Source organism: Mastomys coucha, unplaced genomic scaffold (genome assembly GCF_008632895.1).
Source record: "Mastomys coucha isolate ucsf_1 unplaced genomic scaffold, UCSF_Mcou_1 pScaffold22, whole genome shotgun sequence".
Classification (NCBI taxonomy): Eukaryota; Metazoa; Chordata; class Mammalia; order Rodentia; family Muridae; genus Mastomys; species Mastomys coucha.
The window spans coordinates 215,172,959-215,191,179 of NW_022196905.1; the positions used below are offsets into that span (position 1 = coordinate 215,172,959).

The 18,221-nt window shown below is 39.3% G+C and overlaps 1 non-coding gene across 1 annotated transcript; it reads left to right on the top strand.

Annotated features, from left to right (window-relative positions):
* Positions 1–17,364: 17,364 nt before the first annotated feature.
* Positions 17,365–17,506, top strand: LOC116071775. Its single transcript, XR_004111142.1, has one exon. It is a non-coding gene; the product is annotated as a small nucleolar RNA SNORA48 (small nucleolar RNA).
* The last annotated feature ends 715 nt before the right edge of the window (positions 17,507–18,221 follow it).

Here is an 18,221-nt window from a genome sequence, read left to right on the forward strand (position 1 = left end):
CTTTTGATATTCTGAAGAGAAAAAGAAATATCATGGAACTTTTCTTCATGCTTTTTTCCCTGTGTTCTAGGAAATTTTTAAAAGGAAACTGGTTAAATTAATTGTATTACTTGGAGAAAATATGGAGAAAATATTAGTTCAAAACTTTCTAATCCTAATTTCAATAGTCATGTTGTTTGAATTTAAGTGGGAAGAATCTGATGATCTATGTTTTCTGAGGGTGTTTTCAGAGCTAATGTTTCTAAATAGGATGGCCCATATTAAATTGGAAAATTGACAGGAGAGATCCCTGAGATATTACCTAGGAGCATAGAGAATGCCATCTCTCACATGCTCCTGTTTTTAAAGTATTTCAACCCAAAAATCCAGCCTAGCAGATACAAGCAAGGCTAGTGAGTATTTGTCCAGTCCTAGCAGATACAAGTAAGGCTAGTGAGTATTCGTCCAGTCCTAGCAGATACAAGTAAGACTAGTGAGTATTTTCCAGTCCTTACAATTTATTTCACTAGCAGGTTGTCTTCAGAAATCAATCTAACCCACCTTACTCTTACTTGAAAAGGAAAATCATAATAAATCTAGAATTATTCTAGACTGGATCATCGGCAGGGGATCCTTTAATATTGAGAAGTCTATCTTGGTCTATGCAATAAAAATTGCAAACGCAGGATCTCTAGGAATTTTCCATACCTTACATCATCAGTTATTAACAAATATTCCCCTTGAAAAAAATTTAAACATGAAACCTTTGTGTCTTACATTATTTCAAGAGACAGGCAGCAGATAATGGACTTTAAAAGTGAGCAGAGCATATGGTATACTAGGATGTGAGAAGTGCTATTGGCAAAATAGTAGAAGAAAATGCTTAGAGGGTCAACCGGCACGAAGAGGAGATGAACAATATGCAATTGCTCCAAAGTTTGCATCAGAGTGCCTGGAAGGGTGGTAGCAGCTACTGATGCTGAAAGGGTTGAGTGAAAGCCAGGCAGCTGACGGAAGCATGGTTGGCATGTGGCCTGGAGCCTCTGTGCTGACACTGAGATGCCTGCCAGAATGTGATGGCATGGTACCTTTCATCCCACCTCACAAGAAGTAGGAGAGGAATGCTGAGGTTTGCTACCCTTCTTCAGAGTTCTGGGAGAAACTTCAAATCTTGAGATGTTTAAGTGACTCATTATCTTCTGATAAAAGTCTATAAATAAATCTCAGGTTTTGGTATGGGTGAAGTTAAAACTAATTTGACATGCCATTAACCTCCGAATTTAAGAGTCAGGAGGATTTCATGAGTTTGAAGCCAGCTTGGTCTACCTAGTGAGTCGCAAGACATATAAGGCTTACATAGTGGGACCTGCCAGAAAAAGAAGCAGAAGGGTATGGAGTCTGACACAAGGCCTTGCTTCCACTCTGATTGCACAGGGTCTCATTGCCAGAAACACTGATTCTAAATGAAAAGGTGATGATACCAAGGGAAAACCAGTGAAGGACTTCCACCAGTATGAAATGTGTAGAAAGATGTTCATCAAAATAATCCATAAAATGACATATGTCGAACCTAAGGAGATGGCTCACTTAAGAGTGTTTTCAGGGCAAGCATGAAGCTCTATAATTGATTCCCTAGCACCCACATAAGTGCCAGGAATAATGGCATGCACTCACAACACCAGTCCTGGAAAGGCAGAGACAATTCAGTCCTGAGGTTTTCTGGACAGCCAGTAGAGCACAGTTAGTAAGGCCCTGATTCATGGAGAAGACCTCTTGAAAAAAGAAGTGAAGGATGATTTAAGAAATCTACTATTGACCTCTAGATTCCATATGTGTGAGTGTGTGTGTGTGTGTGTGTGTGTGTGTGTGTATGTGTGTATGTGTGTGTGCAGTCCAACATGCACATACAAACAAGAAATAACAGTTAATAAAATCAACATTGTATTGCAGGGTTAGCACTAAAGGCCATGAGGATGTCTCTGGTCTGTGCTGTCTCCTGAAGTCATAAGAATATGGGTTCCTCCTGGGACCATATGGGAGTCCATGGCCCGTGTTGCCCCAGAGACCATGTTGATGTCCTTAGCCTGTGCTACCACAGAGAGCTGGGATATTGTCTGTGGCCCATTCTGCAACAAAAGTCTGTGTTGATGTCCATAGTCTGTACTGCCACTGGAGACCAAGCTGAGGTCTGTGGCATGTGTGGAGGCCAGAGATCATCTGTTTGCCTCTGGTCCATGCTATTGCCAGAAATCATGTGGAAATCCATGATCTGTGACATCACTGATTGTAAAGGACAAACAAACTACTTTTGCAGTCAATGACTGCAGACTCAGAGTTGAGAGAGAGGGACATAGAAGGCTTCTGTGACAATCCTTACTAACACAACCTAAAGCAACAGCCTACACAGAAGGGTGTCAGAGAGAACGCTTAAAAACTGGGACAGGATGCTGAAGTGGAGTTCTCTACAGTCAATGGCTGCTGGTGGGGCCAGGTGCCGAAGGACTCAGTTTTCTCTAAGGGGCTGGCCACTGGGAGTTTGACCATGTTCTAGTGAGTATATGGGCAGCAGAAATTGCACATTTTTTTCTCTGTTTTTTTGATGGAGGAGATCCCAAGTGAAGGAAGCAAACCTGGGAAAACTAGGAAGTGATTGCAATTGGGTACATGATGGGAAATTCTTGAATAATCAATAAAAACATTTTGTTAGAAAAACATCAACATTGTAAAAATATGGTCTCCTAGCCTCTTTTAAAAAACAATTTTTTTCAATTACAAAAAATTCCAATGTATTGACATTTGTAAAGACTGGATACTGAAGATTTCCATTCTTGTGAGATACAGATAGCCAGAAAGTCTCTCCCCACGTATCACTTTCAGAAGATTACACACACACACACACACACACACACACACACACACACACACCCTCTCTTATAATCTTTGCATTTCATACATCTAAGGTAGTAAACCCATACCAAACAGCTTATAAAACACAATGTATAGAAAAACATTATAAAACTCTCTAAAGGTGCATATATGAATATACAGCATACACATGTACCACATGTTTGTACCCACTGGTAATTCTGTTCTTTTGTGCTCACCCAGTTCCTTGGCATGACCTAGTTCTGGGGGTAGTCATTCAGCAGATCTATTGACTGCTCCTAAGTAGCTCTGAAATTCACTTTAACTATGGAAACTCTTTTTAGAATAACTCCATCTCCCATCTCATTTTTCTCCACAGGAAAATGACCACCAAAATTTTAGAAGTGATGAAAGAGACAGATTTTCAGACATTTTTTCAAGAAGCGTTCAGTCTGTTCTTCCATAACCATAAGTGGGTTTTCAAAGATAAAAAAATATAATGAGAAAATTCTGTTCATTTCATAACTACAGCAGAAGCAAATCAAATTATTCAGACTTGGTCAAGATGGACATTTTGTGATTCATATACATTCTAGAGCAGTGCTATACCAAGCCTGATCTAATCCATTAACATTTGGTTATATCTGACAGATGATAATTTGGTATATTTTATTTCTGTAGAGTTTAAGTAATGTTTGAAAAAAACAAATAACATGTTAATGATGAGTAAAACTTGTTATCTAAAGAGTTGCCATTATGTTGCCTTAAACCTGTTTATTGGTGTATAATCCCATTTTCTAGCTTTTAAGGAGAGGAGACAGCTATCTCAAGTTAATTACTGTTTCATTGCTAGTACCCCAGAGCAAGCACAGTTAAGTGTTCAATGTTCCAAAGTAATTGGTAAGGACTTAGAAGAACCAGGACATATAAATTTGCACTAACAACTTGGGCTAATTGGCAAAATGGAAATAAATACAAGAATTTAGTGATTACCACACACTAAAGTCAAAGAAAGAGCTGACAGTAAGCAGAATCCAAGAACACGAGTTCACCCTGAGCAAGTTACGACACACACTAGGATTTCCAATGAGGCAGTGTGCTCAGGCAGCCTCTGGTTAATCAACCAGAACATGTACCAGACAGGAAAGTCTATATCAATAAAGAGCCACGATAAGGAACAATGCTTTATGACGAAAATGTATCTGCACACTAGTGAAATCGAGTCCTCACCTTGTAGATGCAGGGAAAAATCCCTTACACAACCTTGTCATACAAATTGGAAAAATGTAGCAAAGATAGTTGATTTTTTTTCTTCTGATTGTAAAAGTGTTCTCCTGGCATTCACAAGGCCCTGGATGCAATCCCAAGCACTGAAGAGAAAAAATGAATAACCAAGACTCCCCAGACCCAGTCAACTGCATGAACTACATTGCCCATTTGATATGGAAACATTAATATGTCAACAAAATGATCAGACACCACAGATCACTGGCCGTGTTGTAAATGTCATTTCAAACATGTTTCATCGTGGTTGTGGTGTTTGTAGTTAGATTCTCTAAATCGTAGAATAGCACATGGAATGTGCCCTGGTGAGAACACAGGCTGGGATGTGGGCTTTGTTTTTCCTGCAATGATGTCCAACCGTTTCAAATCATAAAACATTTCTGCTGGAACTTCTGAGGTGGAGCTCAGTAATAAATGAAAACAGATGCTTTACAGTGGGGCAAGGACAGTGCAGTTGGGCCACACATGTTTACAGGGCAAACACAATCAGGATGACAAAGAGCCTATGTGTTTGACAGGCTTGACAGCAACTCAGTGGCAACTGAAAATCCCCATGAGGCAAACAGTAGCAAAGAAATCATATACAAGGTCAATATTGTAACTTTATCCCTTTTTGATCAAATATGCATCTATAAAATACTTCACCCCTCGCCTCAATACACCTCAAAATCACCATCAACACCTGTATGTCAAGTGATATTCACTTTCTGCTCATAATCAGAAACAGGGACTGCCTCTCTGGGTTCATTTTCATCCCTTGCCCATTTTGCCTCATTATTTCCTGTTACTCAATCCTAGGGGGGTGTTCTCCATCTCAAGGTCCCCCATGTATGTGCATGCTTTCTTCCTTGAGCTTCCCTTGGGTCTGATGTATACTCATTCTAGTTTGGAGCACCTTCTCCGTCAACTCACTGTTTCCTTTAAACAAATGGTTTAGAGAAAGAGATATGTGCATGGAAAAGCCAGTTTCATCACTCACTAGGGGTACAACTCCTGCTTGACAGATGGACCCTAGTTTCTCATTTATGAGCTGAGAAAGCTACCATGTGTCTCTCAGTATTGGCTGTGTCTCTGGATTATTACTAAAATTAAATCTTTAGCACAGTACCTAATACTAAGTAAATATCTATAAACCACTGCTATAATTATTATAACCTGTTCTCCTAAACTCATTGCCATAATTCTATAATAGTGTTTATCAGATTTTGTGCATGAACACTTGCATTTTCCTCAGCTAGACAAGCTCTGTTTAACTTTTTATCCCAAATAGTTAAGCTCTGTTCAGCTTTGCACCTCAATATTTAGAGTGAAGTCACATATGTATGGTTAATTAATGTATATGGCAGTAAGAAAATCACTAATCTAGTAGACATAATTAATGTTCCTTTATTATTGTTTTGAAATAATAGTCTCAGTAAATGTTTTCAAATATGGCTAATATTTATCCACAACTACACTGACCAAATGGGAACAGAGTTCTCTCACAGGAGAGTGGTTCAGAAGCCAGCAGCACCAAGCACTTCAAGAAGCACAGAGAAAACTGAGACTGACAGTAGGAAGATACAAAGAGGTATGTGTCTTCACGAAACTGGGTCCCCTGGATGCTGAACCCTTACTCAGAGCCTGTGCTTGAGCTTGCGTAGAAGATGAGTTCACAGTCAAAAGTCACAAACATAAGGGAACAAACTATGACAGGACAGAGCTAGTTATTTACAATGAGCTTGTAATTCAACTCCTAAGAGTTACAGTTAAAGCACAGCCTAAGATTATTTCAATGTCAAATTAAATAAAAGCACCTATGTGGTTTATATAACAAAAGCAAGAAAAGTTGACTTACATATGAATAATAGATGTCAAACTTATAGTGAGTGAAATAAAAAATGTTGATTGGATTAAGAAGTGTTCTATGTATAAGTAAGAAAAAGAGTTAATGAACTGTAGGATATGTGTGTGGAAAAAGTAGCCTGTATCATATGTGGAACAAAATTTTGGCCTAAATATCTCTTAGGACTTAAAAAAGCAATGATGATAAAAGCAAATTAAATATGCAAATATTCTTTAGTCAAACTGAGTCAAATATCATACAGCATGATTGTTGGTGCTTTATCATTGTATCTTGAACATAACTACAAAATTGTTTCTAGTGACTAATATTTTTATGAATTAGTTATCTTTATTTTGCTTAGTATTAAAATTACCATACCTTCAGGATGGTATGACAAAGTAATACTTTTTGTGATTACAAAGTACTTCAGAATGTAGACTGAATGCACAGTTGAGTCTGATGCTCAAAGGAGAAAAACATTGCAGACTAAATGTAGTTTAGAAACTTTAGGTAACAAGTGTCATAATCTCTGGAAACATTAACTTTACTCTCATGCTGGATATCTTTCTAAACATGTGATAAAAGAAAGATCTTCATTCATATCCTGACATATATACTATGGTTTTAGTATTCAATGTCCTCCTGAAAGGCCTGTGTGTTAAAATCTTGAAAGAAGGCGAAGGAAGAACCTCAGAGACGTGAGGCACAGTGGGAGATTAATGTCCTTGATATTCATTTCCTGGACAGTCTCCTCTTCTTTGCCCTAGGTTCATATCAGGAGCTTGTTCTTTCATGTGCTTCTCTCCTGATATATGACCGTTAGTTATCAAATGTCTGCAGCAATATGGTTACCTAATCTTAGACTGAAATCTGTAGAATCAGGAGCCTAAATAAACATTTCTCTTCATGAATCTGTCAGATATCAAATACAAAGCTGGCAAAATAATATGGAACTAATAAAATTTTGGCCTCATCATGAAATGGCACCCACAATGTTCTTCATTAGACTGAAGAGAGACAGTATGTTGGATCCATCTGGTCTTGAGATATAAGAAATTCTGGTCCCCAGTGATTCCCTGGTAGATGGACAGAGTTGCACGTACAATTCTGGGGCCATGGGACCCATTTTAGAGCTGAATCCCCCAGCAGCAGAACATTCAGGAGCAACCTGCTGGGAATGCAGAATGAGCAAGAATTAAAAAATAATGAAGAAGATGGTGTAGAGACACCATCTCAAGGTGAAAAGGAGGGAAAGGCCGACTCTCATTCTTTTCCCACTGGGTATCAGAAATGCCTTCATAGAAATGAGAAGTTGGAGATGCCTGCTAGGCAGCACCATTTCACAGGTAAGGAAGCTGAGTTTAGTGTTCCACACTAGCCAATGAGTGGGCAGGCAGGTTCTTCTTTCCCCATTAATATACTTGTTTTGGAATTTTCCTTATTTTGGGGGAACCACAGAGGAGAGGCAGAAAGTTGCCTTTGAAAAGAGGTCAGCTGCAGTTAGAAAAGTTACATTGTTTTTGTGTCCAAAATCAAATTCAACATCATCCCTCCACAGTTGCACATCTACCCACCTTGACTGCGCTCTCACTTCCAGACTAGAATCACATTTGGGAAATTCTTCCCCTAGTCTCATCTCCATGCCACTAGGATGGTCACCCAAACTGCCTTTCCTGAAAAGCATTTACTCTTCACCTCAGCTCACAGAGGGTACGGGCAGCTTCAAAGCCTGGCATCTTATGTCTACTTCTGTGCTCTTGACTTTGGCTAGAGGCCCAGAGTTCTTTGTCTGAAACCTGCAGGAACCTTGGATGTGATGAATAGAAGAACCTTGCAGGACAGACTACCCCACTGATGAAGACAATGATCCCTAGAGACCGGGTCCACTCTACAGCCAGCGCCATTATCACCTGAGAACTAGTAGGTCCCCTCAGCAGAATGACTTTCTGCACATGTTGCAGAACAGAATTTTGATGACAGAAAAGGCTGTACTTTTCCAAGGACTGCTTAATTATGTGTCCCTCTTATTCTTGCCACAGTCCATCTTTTAACCTAAAGCCTCTGGCCTCTAATGTTTTTCCATGTAGTCCAAAGCTCATGTCAATTTCCCAAAGAAGGACTTGAGATTACTATTCTCCTTTATCTCTTCTCCTTCTTACACTGATGACACTAAATACAATTCCCTTACCTGCTTTTCATAGATTCCTTGACTGTTTTTTACCAGTATATTAGAAATGGATGACAAAGCCTAGCTTGTTGAGACTGACAGAGTCAGGCTTTTACCCCAAAACCCTGGGCACACCACCATCATGACTGCATGCCCATGAGCTCTTGTATGGATTACAGGCAAACTAGATTTCAAACCTGCCTTCACCAGTATATTTCTCCACCTCCAGTGACTAGTGTTCCAGGCAGCTAACCTCATGTTCAGCATCTGAAATGGCCCCATCTGACCTTCTATGCTCATCCGCTGTCCTGTCACTTGTCCCTCACTCACTTAGTTACAATCAAAGAAAGTCGTCTTGTTTCCTACACTTCCGAGTCCTTCCCACTCTCCTGAGTCCACTATATGTTGTTCTCACTCACACAACAGTTCCCCTTCTCCACCTTCTATACAGCTCAGCTTGTATCTACATTTCAAAGCCTATCCTCTGCTCCACAAAGTCTTATAATATTTACTCAACTCTGCAACCCCTATCTGACTATGTGTAATATAAAGCAGGAAATATGTTGCCACTATCCTACAGTCTTTTGAGGACCAATAATTTTAATATAATTTTTAAAACTTTTATTATAAAACCTTTACTGATTATAAAATAGCTACGTGGTATGGAAAGATTGTTCAATAGTTAAAAGTACTTGCTGTTCTTTCAGAGGAACTAAGTTTGATTTCTAGCACCCATATGGAAGCTCACAAACATCTGTAACTCCAGTTGCAAGGATTGCAGCCCCCTCTATTGGACTCCTCAGGCATTGCATGTTCATGGTGTACATAGATACATATGTGCATGCAAAAAATGCACTCATATACATAAAATCTTTTCAAAGTTATAAAAAAGCAATATTATAAGAAAACAGGTACACCAACATCAAAAATTGAATATTTTTTATGTTTAAAACCTAGACTAAGAAGTAGGATATTCGGTATCATACATGAGGCCCTAGTTTCAATACGCAGTACTACCAAAAAAAGTTCAAATATAATAGAGTTTTGTATGCTAGAAGGCTCTCAGATTGCCCCTTCTAGTTCATTCACTAAGAAAGGTAACCCAACTGGCTTTGTTATACCATAGAATAATTCTTTTGCTGTTCAAAAACCACACTGTGTATTGGCTATTGTGTCTGGTTTATTTAAACACTGTTTTTAAAAATTAAAAGGGAAAAGAAAGAAGAGATGATTTGAGGAGAGGAGGAAGTGGGAGGTGAATGGAGAGACAGAGAGAGAAAAGGAGAGAGGAAGAGGGATAGGTTGGGGAGGGCATAAGAGAGAAGAGAGGAAAGGCAAGAAATAAAAACGACCTTATATTATAGAACGAAGATAAAGAACCAACTCTTATTTAGTCTGAGTCCCCACAAGCTGCCAGAAATGAAGAAAATGACATTGAATCCTGTGCCCCATCACTTCTGCTGTGTCTTAGTAGTGAACTGAAACAGCAGCAGTAGGTGCAGTCTTGTCTGTTGTTTTACCTGTAAGGTGTGTCCTCTCCTCTTTGTAATTGGAATCACAGATCCAGGTACAAAGGGCATCATTTGAATTATAAACTGATGACTAGAACACAGGTAAGCAATCCAGATGTTAGATCTGAGTTGTTTCCTGTCCTGGTGCTTTACAGTATGCTTTTCATATGCCAGGCGGTTCAGGACTCCCATCTGTCAGGAATTAGAGATTTATAATGTATGTGACAGGGGCAGTAAGTTAGACATTATAAAGAGGACAGGATCTATTGAGGGACTGGGGAGGATTGCTGAGGGCATCAGGCAGTGAAGTAAGAAAGATTTGAGAGAAAATCTCAAAACTAGGCTTTTGAGGAAAATCACTTCGAAAAAGTTTTGTTGATGGGGATCTACCTCAAGCCCACAATTTCAAGATGGTGACAGGTAGGGATCTTGCAACTAAGCAAAGGCACCGTGGATTTAAAACAAAGATTAGGATTGAGACAGACAGGCCTGAAATGTTTCCCAAATTTTATTATGAGGAAAAGTTACCTTAAGAATTTTTTTAAGTTTTGTGCTTGCTCAAACCCAGTCCATATTAACCCCAGGAGAGTAGATTCACTTAGTCTGTAGGAGCCCTGGCATCCTACATTTTACACAGTCTCCTCAGGGATCCCAAGGGAAAAGATGGTTAACACAGATGAAGAAAGGAAGAGAGAGGGGGGAGAGGAAGAGGGAGAGAGATAAAGAGAGAAATAATGCTGCTTACCTCTGGTCCAGGCATGTGCACACTAAAATTCAATCCATTTAAGAGTACAAATTTTCATTTTCTTCTTTTTTCCTCCACAAATAACATTTCACTAGAGTAAGAGAAACCATAAATATCCGCTAAGATTTAATTTAACCTTAAATGTAACCCTTTCTTAAATCATGTTTACTGAATGGGTTCTAATGAGCTTTTTTGCCTCCGTTTGTACACTAGCAAACCCACCATATCCTGAAGAGGGCATGCTATAGAATTTGTTCTATAATAAATAGTTTTTGAAACCATAAGTGTGCTTTAAGAGGACAATTATGCAATACTTTATAAGCATCTTTAACATGATCACTCTTAGAAAAACCAGTGCAAATGACTGATGGGGAAGGATGCAGGAAGTGGCCATTGAAGTTCTTTTCATGAAAAATGAAAAATTCAGTGTCTGAAATTCAGTTTTCCCTACCCTCAGCACCTGCTAACTCATCTGCTTCTACATTCCAAGCGATTTCAATGTAAAGACGAAAAATGTTACAAAAGGCAGCTAGTGCCCAAGATCTTAGGGAACAAAACTGAAATGGAACCTTGAGCATCAGCAGGGAGAAACAGGGAAAGCTCCAGGATGCACCTGTGTGGATATCAGAACATCAGGCAACCTAGCTATCCATCATTTCTTTTCCTTTAAAACAAAGTGTCTAGTAGGAATTCTGTGGATGCTCACTAATGTGTTCTAAGACTCTTTGGAAAACTTTTTACAAGTCTGTTAGATATTGTTAACTCAATTCATACTTGAGAAAATTGTTACTTCAAGAGTGTAGACAACAAAGCCAAGTTAAAGGTCTGCATCTCAGAACAAGAGCCTAGTAAACCAGTGAAGCATTCTAAGACAAGCCTGTGTCATGCTCATGAGTGCAGTTCTCAAGTCTAGCACGTAGCAGGAGCTCAGGTCATTCATCAAGTCATTGGAACAAGCTAGCTCTGAATTGCTTTCATTGCCATTCTGATTATGCTATTACATATGCATCAAGAAGTGTATACCTCAATATGAATATGACATGCCAAGATTAGAAATACTTGCCAAGTTTAATAGTTTGCTTTCAGCAAGTGTATGAGTAGCAACAGTGGTTACATTAGATGGCTATTTACTATATAGTCAGTGCACATAGGATGGGGCATGTTCTAAAATGATCTCAAGCCTTTTTACGTGTGTTACTAATGTCAGTTAGCAAACCTCAGTCTCCCCATCTGAGAGGGACAGTGTGGATCCAGCAATTCCTAAGGCATATTCAAACATTGAAATGTACATGTTCTTTCTTATCCACATCTCTATTGTAAATACACCTCAAGCATTCATGCACCAAGAGAATCCATCCAATTGGTGGAAGGGCATCTGATCATCGAGTTGACTGCTCAGACCTTTGAATATTATATTTATCCAAGGATCTGCAGTCCTTCTCCACTGTATTTATCTTTAGTCTGCAGGTAATCTCTTTTGCAGAGGACAGGGAGTGGAAAATAAATATTATATTCAGAGTAAGCAAAATCCTCATGCTCAACACCCCTTGGGTTTTCTTCTTGCCAAATGGAGCCCACAGTACATTGAGAAAACTGTGAATAAACCTTGGTTTAAAAGATAACACATTCAGGAAATGAGAGCCAGATAGTCAAAAACTACTAGAGATGTAGGATGTCCTATTAGACAATTATGGACACGTGGTGGCCACATCATAATTCTTAGAATAGGCAGAAGAATCAAAGGGGCATCTGGAGATGCCCTAGACCATCTGGGAGAGGGAACAATCAGAGAGCAGAGGTAGTTTCTCTGCAATCTGACTTCAGGATGGAAACCTCTCTGTGAACAAGAGGGTAAAAATAAAAGAAACAGGGTAAAAAAGGATTCAACTTTCATAGAGATGTACTGAAGATACACAAAAGTTAAGTGTGGTAGAAATACTGATGTTCATACTAAAATTCAAACTTTGCATATATACACCTAATTTTAATCCCAACTTCATTAGCCATGTGACCATGTCTGAGGTCTTACATCTTGACAAAAAAAGTCTATGGATAGTAAATAAATGATAACATCTACTTCATAACCACTATGACTTAATAGATAATACATATAAAGAAGGTTATTATATCATGTGTATATTTAATACTTCAAAAACAGTAACTATATAAGGTAAGTAAAAATTAAATGATTCCATTTTGTCTAGCCTTTTGATCTAAGTTTTTTATATTCCTAATTGGCACCACTGTTTCTGACATCAGAGAGAGCACCTTTATTGTTTTTCGTTTTTCATTAGATATTTTCTTTATTTACATTCCAAATGATATTCCCTTTCCTGGTTTCCCCTCTGAAAAAAAAAAAACCTGTTCCCTCCCTTCTCCCCCTGCTCACCAACCCACCCTCTCCTGCTTCCTGGCCCTGGCATTTCCCTACACTAGGGCATAAACCTTCACAGGACCAAGGGCCTCTACTTCCATTGATGACCGACTAGGCCATCCTCTACTATACATATGCTGCTGGAGCCATGGGTCCCACCATGTGCACTCTTTGGTTGGTGGTTTAGTCCCTGGGAGCTCTGAGGGTACTAGTTAGTTCATATTGTTGTTCGTCCTAAGAGATTGTAACCCCTTCAGCTCCTTTGATCCTTTCTCTAGCTCCTCCACTGGGGACACTGGGGCACCTTTATCTTAAAACCCCACTTGGCTTTGTTACTATCCCAGAGGTCTATTTGTCTTTTGAACTTCATGCAAAACCCTCGGGTTTGTTGCTAACTCTCTCCGATGACTCTTTAAGTTCTTCCCCATTTCAACTCTTCCAGTCTTGAAGTTCATGCTGTAAGAATCCTCCAGTTTATGGATCAAATAGCTCATCTGCACTTCTGCCTTGATATCTCCAGGGCTGAAGGAGACCTTATACTGGAAAGGCAGGGCTAGCTCTACAGGGGTTGTAATAAGTCAGATCACTTGTTAGTGATCACAAGGAGTGTGGGGATCATCTGAAACACAGGCTAAGAGTCACGCTTTTGTCAACATTCCAACACTGAAGAGCCAAGGTCACGGAAGTGTTCCCAAATCATTGGCCTTATTGCTTTCTTTCTCACATCTTTGTCTCCCTGTGAGCCATCATGTCCAATGCAGATGCCCACCTCTTTAGGGGGACTTTTCTGCAAGCCATCACTTGGCTCAGAACCTTGAAAGCCTAACTTTGTACTCAAGGTATTAATAATACAAGTACAAGTTTTTAGTACTTCCCTAGTAACAGACTAGCTTAATGATTAATTCTAGCTTAAATTTTAGGTGCTACAGAAATGGTTTCAGCAGCACATAGTTACGCGGCAGGCACATGAGTAGATATCTGTTTTTGCTATCTCCAAATGATGATTCCACATATACCATCCCTCCTTCCCTCAGAAATCTCCAAGATTTCTCACTAGTCTTTTCCCTTAAAGTTCTAAGTTGCCTCTGAGTAAGAATCTCTAGACTCCTAATGGCCGGAACATGAAAACAGTTGCCACTGAATTGTAGCTCAGGGTATGGGACATTTCCTGTGTGTTTTAAATGACTTTCATAGAGACTCATGATAAGAAGTAGTATCAATATTCTAGCAGCAAATTCCCTTTTTATATAGGACAAAGGATGGGTTTTGCCACTATGACATGTCTGGGTCTCTGGTTGGAAGGAGAGTTATCCTTCCCTAGGAACTGGATCTTCTGACCTACCAATTCCAGGCTCTAGTCCACATTCCCAGAGCTAATTCTTTTAGCACTTCAATGAATAACATTGAATTATTGAAGTTATGCAGTGATAAACGCCCTATGCTGAATACTTGTGGTCAAAGACTTAAGGAAATGGCCAGCCCATTAATGATGACTATACAAGTATATGACTTATGCACATAAGTAACTTCTAGTAAAATAAAGACCAAGGAAAGCAGGAATATGAGCTCAGAAAGATCCCTGAACCCTTACCTCTAGACCATTTACTTGAAGTAGAAGAGTAGGCAAGATTTTGACAGGTAGAGACCAGGACAGCATTTTACAGTCTGAAAGTAGGGAACAGTGAGTGGCCTGGTGTAAGTAGGATGCACCCTGTTTTCAGGGATAACATAAGACAAGTTTGCAGAGGGAGGGGGGAGGGGCACAGGTCAGAATGTGAAAATTGGCTTTGGTTAGGCAGCAAATGACGATCCTTGGAGTTTTGTCTACAGTGGGCTTTAGGAAACTAATCTCTAGTATGATCTTTAAAACTTGCCTGGGAGCTAATTAAGCTCCTTGTCATTTATGGCCGGATCTCTTGGCATGTCACCAGTCTCCTGTCGAAAACTAACTGCCTGTGGCATAGTCATGAACAATGTCTGCTCTGTGACAAGACAATGAATGACATTGCTTAGGCCACAGAAGCTTCTTATGACTATGTCTTTACCAGTTTTCCTTATTATTACATCATAAGAAATTCACTGCACTGGCCATATCTCTCTGTCCGTAAGCCTCGTAGCATGGTATTGGTGTGTAAGGGATGCTTTGTGGTGGTGTTCTTGTGTCGTGAATGTATGAGAATATTTATATAATTGACTCCCAAAATGAACCATGTGTCATATGAGCTAGAACTGAGCCTGATGGCTGTGGACACCGTACTGTGTAGCTCCTGTACTGTTATCTAGTAAACATTTTCTAAATTGACAATGACAGTCTTGTTTCTCTTCTATGAGTTACATGTTACCATAGTAAACAATGCAGTATTAAAAGATCTAGCACTGCTTTGAATGCTTTTGTTGACACTGTGTATGCACCTATGCACATATTCACATAGTCCTTGATTTCTGGCTTTACCAAGATTAAGAAACAAAAAAAACTAAGAATGACCAAGAACAAACAAACTAAAGAAACTTTGTTTTTCTTTCTCAGAAGAATAGGTGAGGAGGGGATACATTGTAGCTCAGTTGGTAGGATGCTTGCCTTGTATGCTTGAAGCTCTGGGTTGAATTCTCAGCACCTAGCACCAAATAAACTAGGCATGGTGGTACACATCTATAAGCCTTTGAGTGATAGTGGCAGGAGGACCAGAAGTTCAAGGTTCTCATGTACATAGAGAATTTAAGGCCAACCTAGGATGTGTGAGCTTGTTGTAAAATATTAATAGTGATAGTTGGACAAGTGTGCTCACACACGGTTACAACAGTCACTGGTGGATTCTTCTTACCACCAAAACAGAGAAAAAATCATCAGCACAATATTTGTTTTCAATCATTAAGACAACTAACATCCAAAAATACTAGAAGCATATGGAATGGTAGGAACTTCTACTCATTGCTAGGAGTTTTATATCATGGCACATCATTACTAGAGAACTTAATTGTCGGTTTCCCTGATCATGTGACTTGGTAACTGCACTTCCTTATACTTACTCAAACAAGCCAAAATGTCCATATGAAAGCAGGAACATAAATGTTTACAACAGCTTTACTCACAATTTCTGAAGCATGAAAGGATACAAGATTCCCTTCTCTATATGAACATATGAACTCTGATCAAGCCATATGATGGAATATTCTCCAGCAATAAAAGAAATGAGCTATCAAGCCACAAAATATACAGAGGAGACAAACGCATATTGCTATGTGGAAGAAGTCAATCTGCAAAGGCTTCCATCCAAATGGAACTCTGCAGAGGTAAAATTATAGTGACAATAAAGAGATCAGAGATGGTTAGGAGTTCAGAGAGGAGAGACGAGGGGAAAAACACAGATAGAGCACAGAGTACAGTTAGGGCTTTGAATCTTTTGCTGATCCTACAGTGATGTCTAATTCTCACTAGATATCGGTCCATCCACATAAAATGCACAACAACTCCATGGATGGTAACTTAAAACATGAACTATGGATAGTAATGTATCATTTGTTAGGTTTTATCAAATGTTTCACACAAATTTTAGTAGTAGGAGAAACTATATATGTCTTGAGAGCAAGGCTACTGACAGAATTGCTTGTACTTTTTACCTAGAGTTTTATGTAACACCCAGATTGCTCTAAAAGATAATTTTTAATTAAAAAAAAGATATAAGTAGAAGTACTTATATACTATTTTAAACCCTTGTGTGGAAAACTAATAGAATTATATCCATAAATATGTTTAAATATATATGAACATATATTCATATATATTTACCTGTTTGGATCAATATATTAATATTGATAAAAATTAACCATCTAACTATTTAAACTAGGTAAACATTAACCATTTTCACTTTTTAAACCAGAAAGAATTAATATGAAAAAGTGGTTTTCTATGTGAGAGCAAGATAGCATAAGGTGGACAGAGACTACAATAGAAGCAGGCCGGGGAAATAGCTCAGCAGGGAAAAGCACTTGCTATGCATGCTTACAGAGCAGAGTCTCCAAGAGTCACACAAATTATCTGGAGGCCATGGAGGTCAACCTGCAACTTGTACCCAGAAGGCAGAGGCAGAAATCTCTGCAACAAGTTGACTAGTTAGACTAGTCAGATAAATAACACTTGTGTTCAGAGAGCCTACAGCAATATAGAGAGATCAATGAAAGAAGACATCTAGTATCCATCTCTGTCATTCACACATACATTCTCGAACACACGTGTGCACATGCAGCTGTACCTATGCTTACCCACACACTGCTATTTTGCAAAAACTGCATAAACAAAGGAAAGAAGGCATGTTGGAATAGCTGGCTATATGCACAGAGGAAACAAGAGCTGGAGAGGTCTATGGCAACTACTGCAACACATAAAACTTGATTGATATCTGAGAAAGTGGGAGAGGAAAGAAACTCCGTAGTTCTCCCTTCTGCCTATGCTGCATCTCTATGGGTATCCTTGGAGCCTAGGCAATGCCATGCAGTGATGAGCTGCCCTATAAGACAGACCAGAAAAGAGAAGGTGCTGGCAAGGATCTGGGCAGTCTTGCATCAAACCAGCATATCCCCACAGACATAAAGTAATTGTTAGAATCAAAATCAGCCTACCCTGGCTACAGGCAAAGAGGTACCTTGTTAATAATGTTGTTCTTCCATCAGTCAGGGACAGAGCAGATCGCAATCCTTTGTTCGTCCCAGCTTGATGTCTGGTTTTTGACCAAAGCTGCCTTATACCTGGGATTCATAAAAACCAAATCAAATCAAATGCAGGCAGTACAGTTTCGGAGAAGGAAGTCAGACAGAGACCTGAAGACCATTATGCCACCCATAGACTCCATATTACCATAACTAGTTCCACCCCTCACTAAATACAGTTCTTTATAGAGCTTGCCTCATCTCTCACCAGCAACAGCACTCAGAACAGGGCTCTACCAGAAAATTTAAAAATACATCTATGCACTCACAGTTGATTGCCTTTTCTTTCATTGCTTGTTTTCTTGTTGGAGACAAAGAATTTCTATATACCCAAGCTGGTTTTGAACTCTATCTCTTGAATCTAACTCCTAAATGCTGGACTTATAGCACCCATGACCACATATGACCACACTTTTTCTTTGACAAAGATGCCAGAAAGACACACAGAGGAAGAATGATGTCTTTGATAAATAGCAAAGAACTACACAGCAAAAGCAACAACTAAGAAAAGTAAAGAGACAACCGACAGTCAAGAGAGACTATTTTGGCCCTGAGGAGATCTTGGGCACAAACTCTGCAGCCGGTTCCAAAACATCCAGAGGAAGCTCCACTCCCAGGTGCTCTAACAAGCCCAGGATCACAGGATCCAAGAATCACAGAATCACAGAGACAGCTTGACTCTGAGGAGTTCTGACACAACCAGGATCACAGGAAGGACAGGCTCCAGACAGATTTAGCAAGGGCAGGTAGCATCAGAGATAACCAGA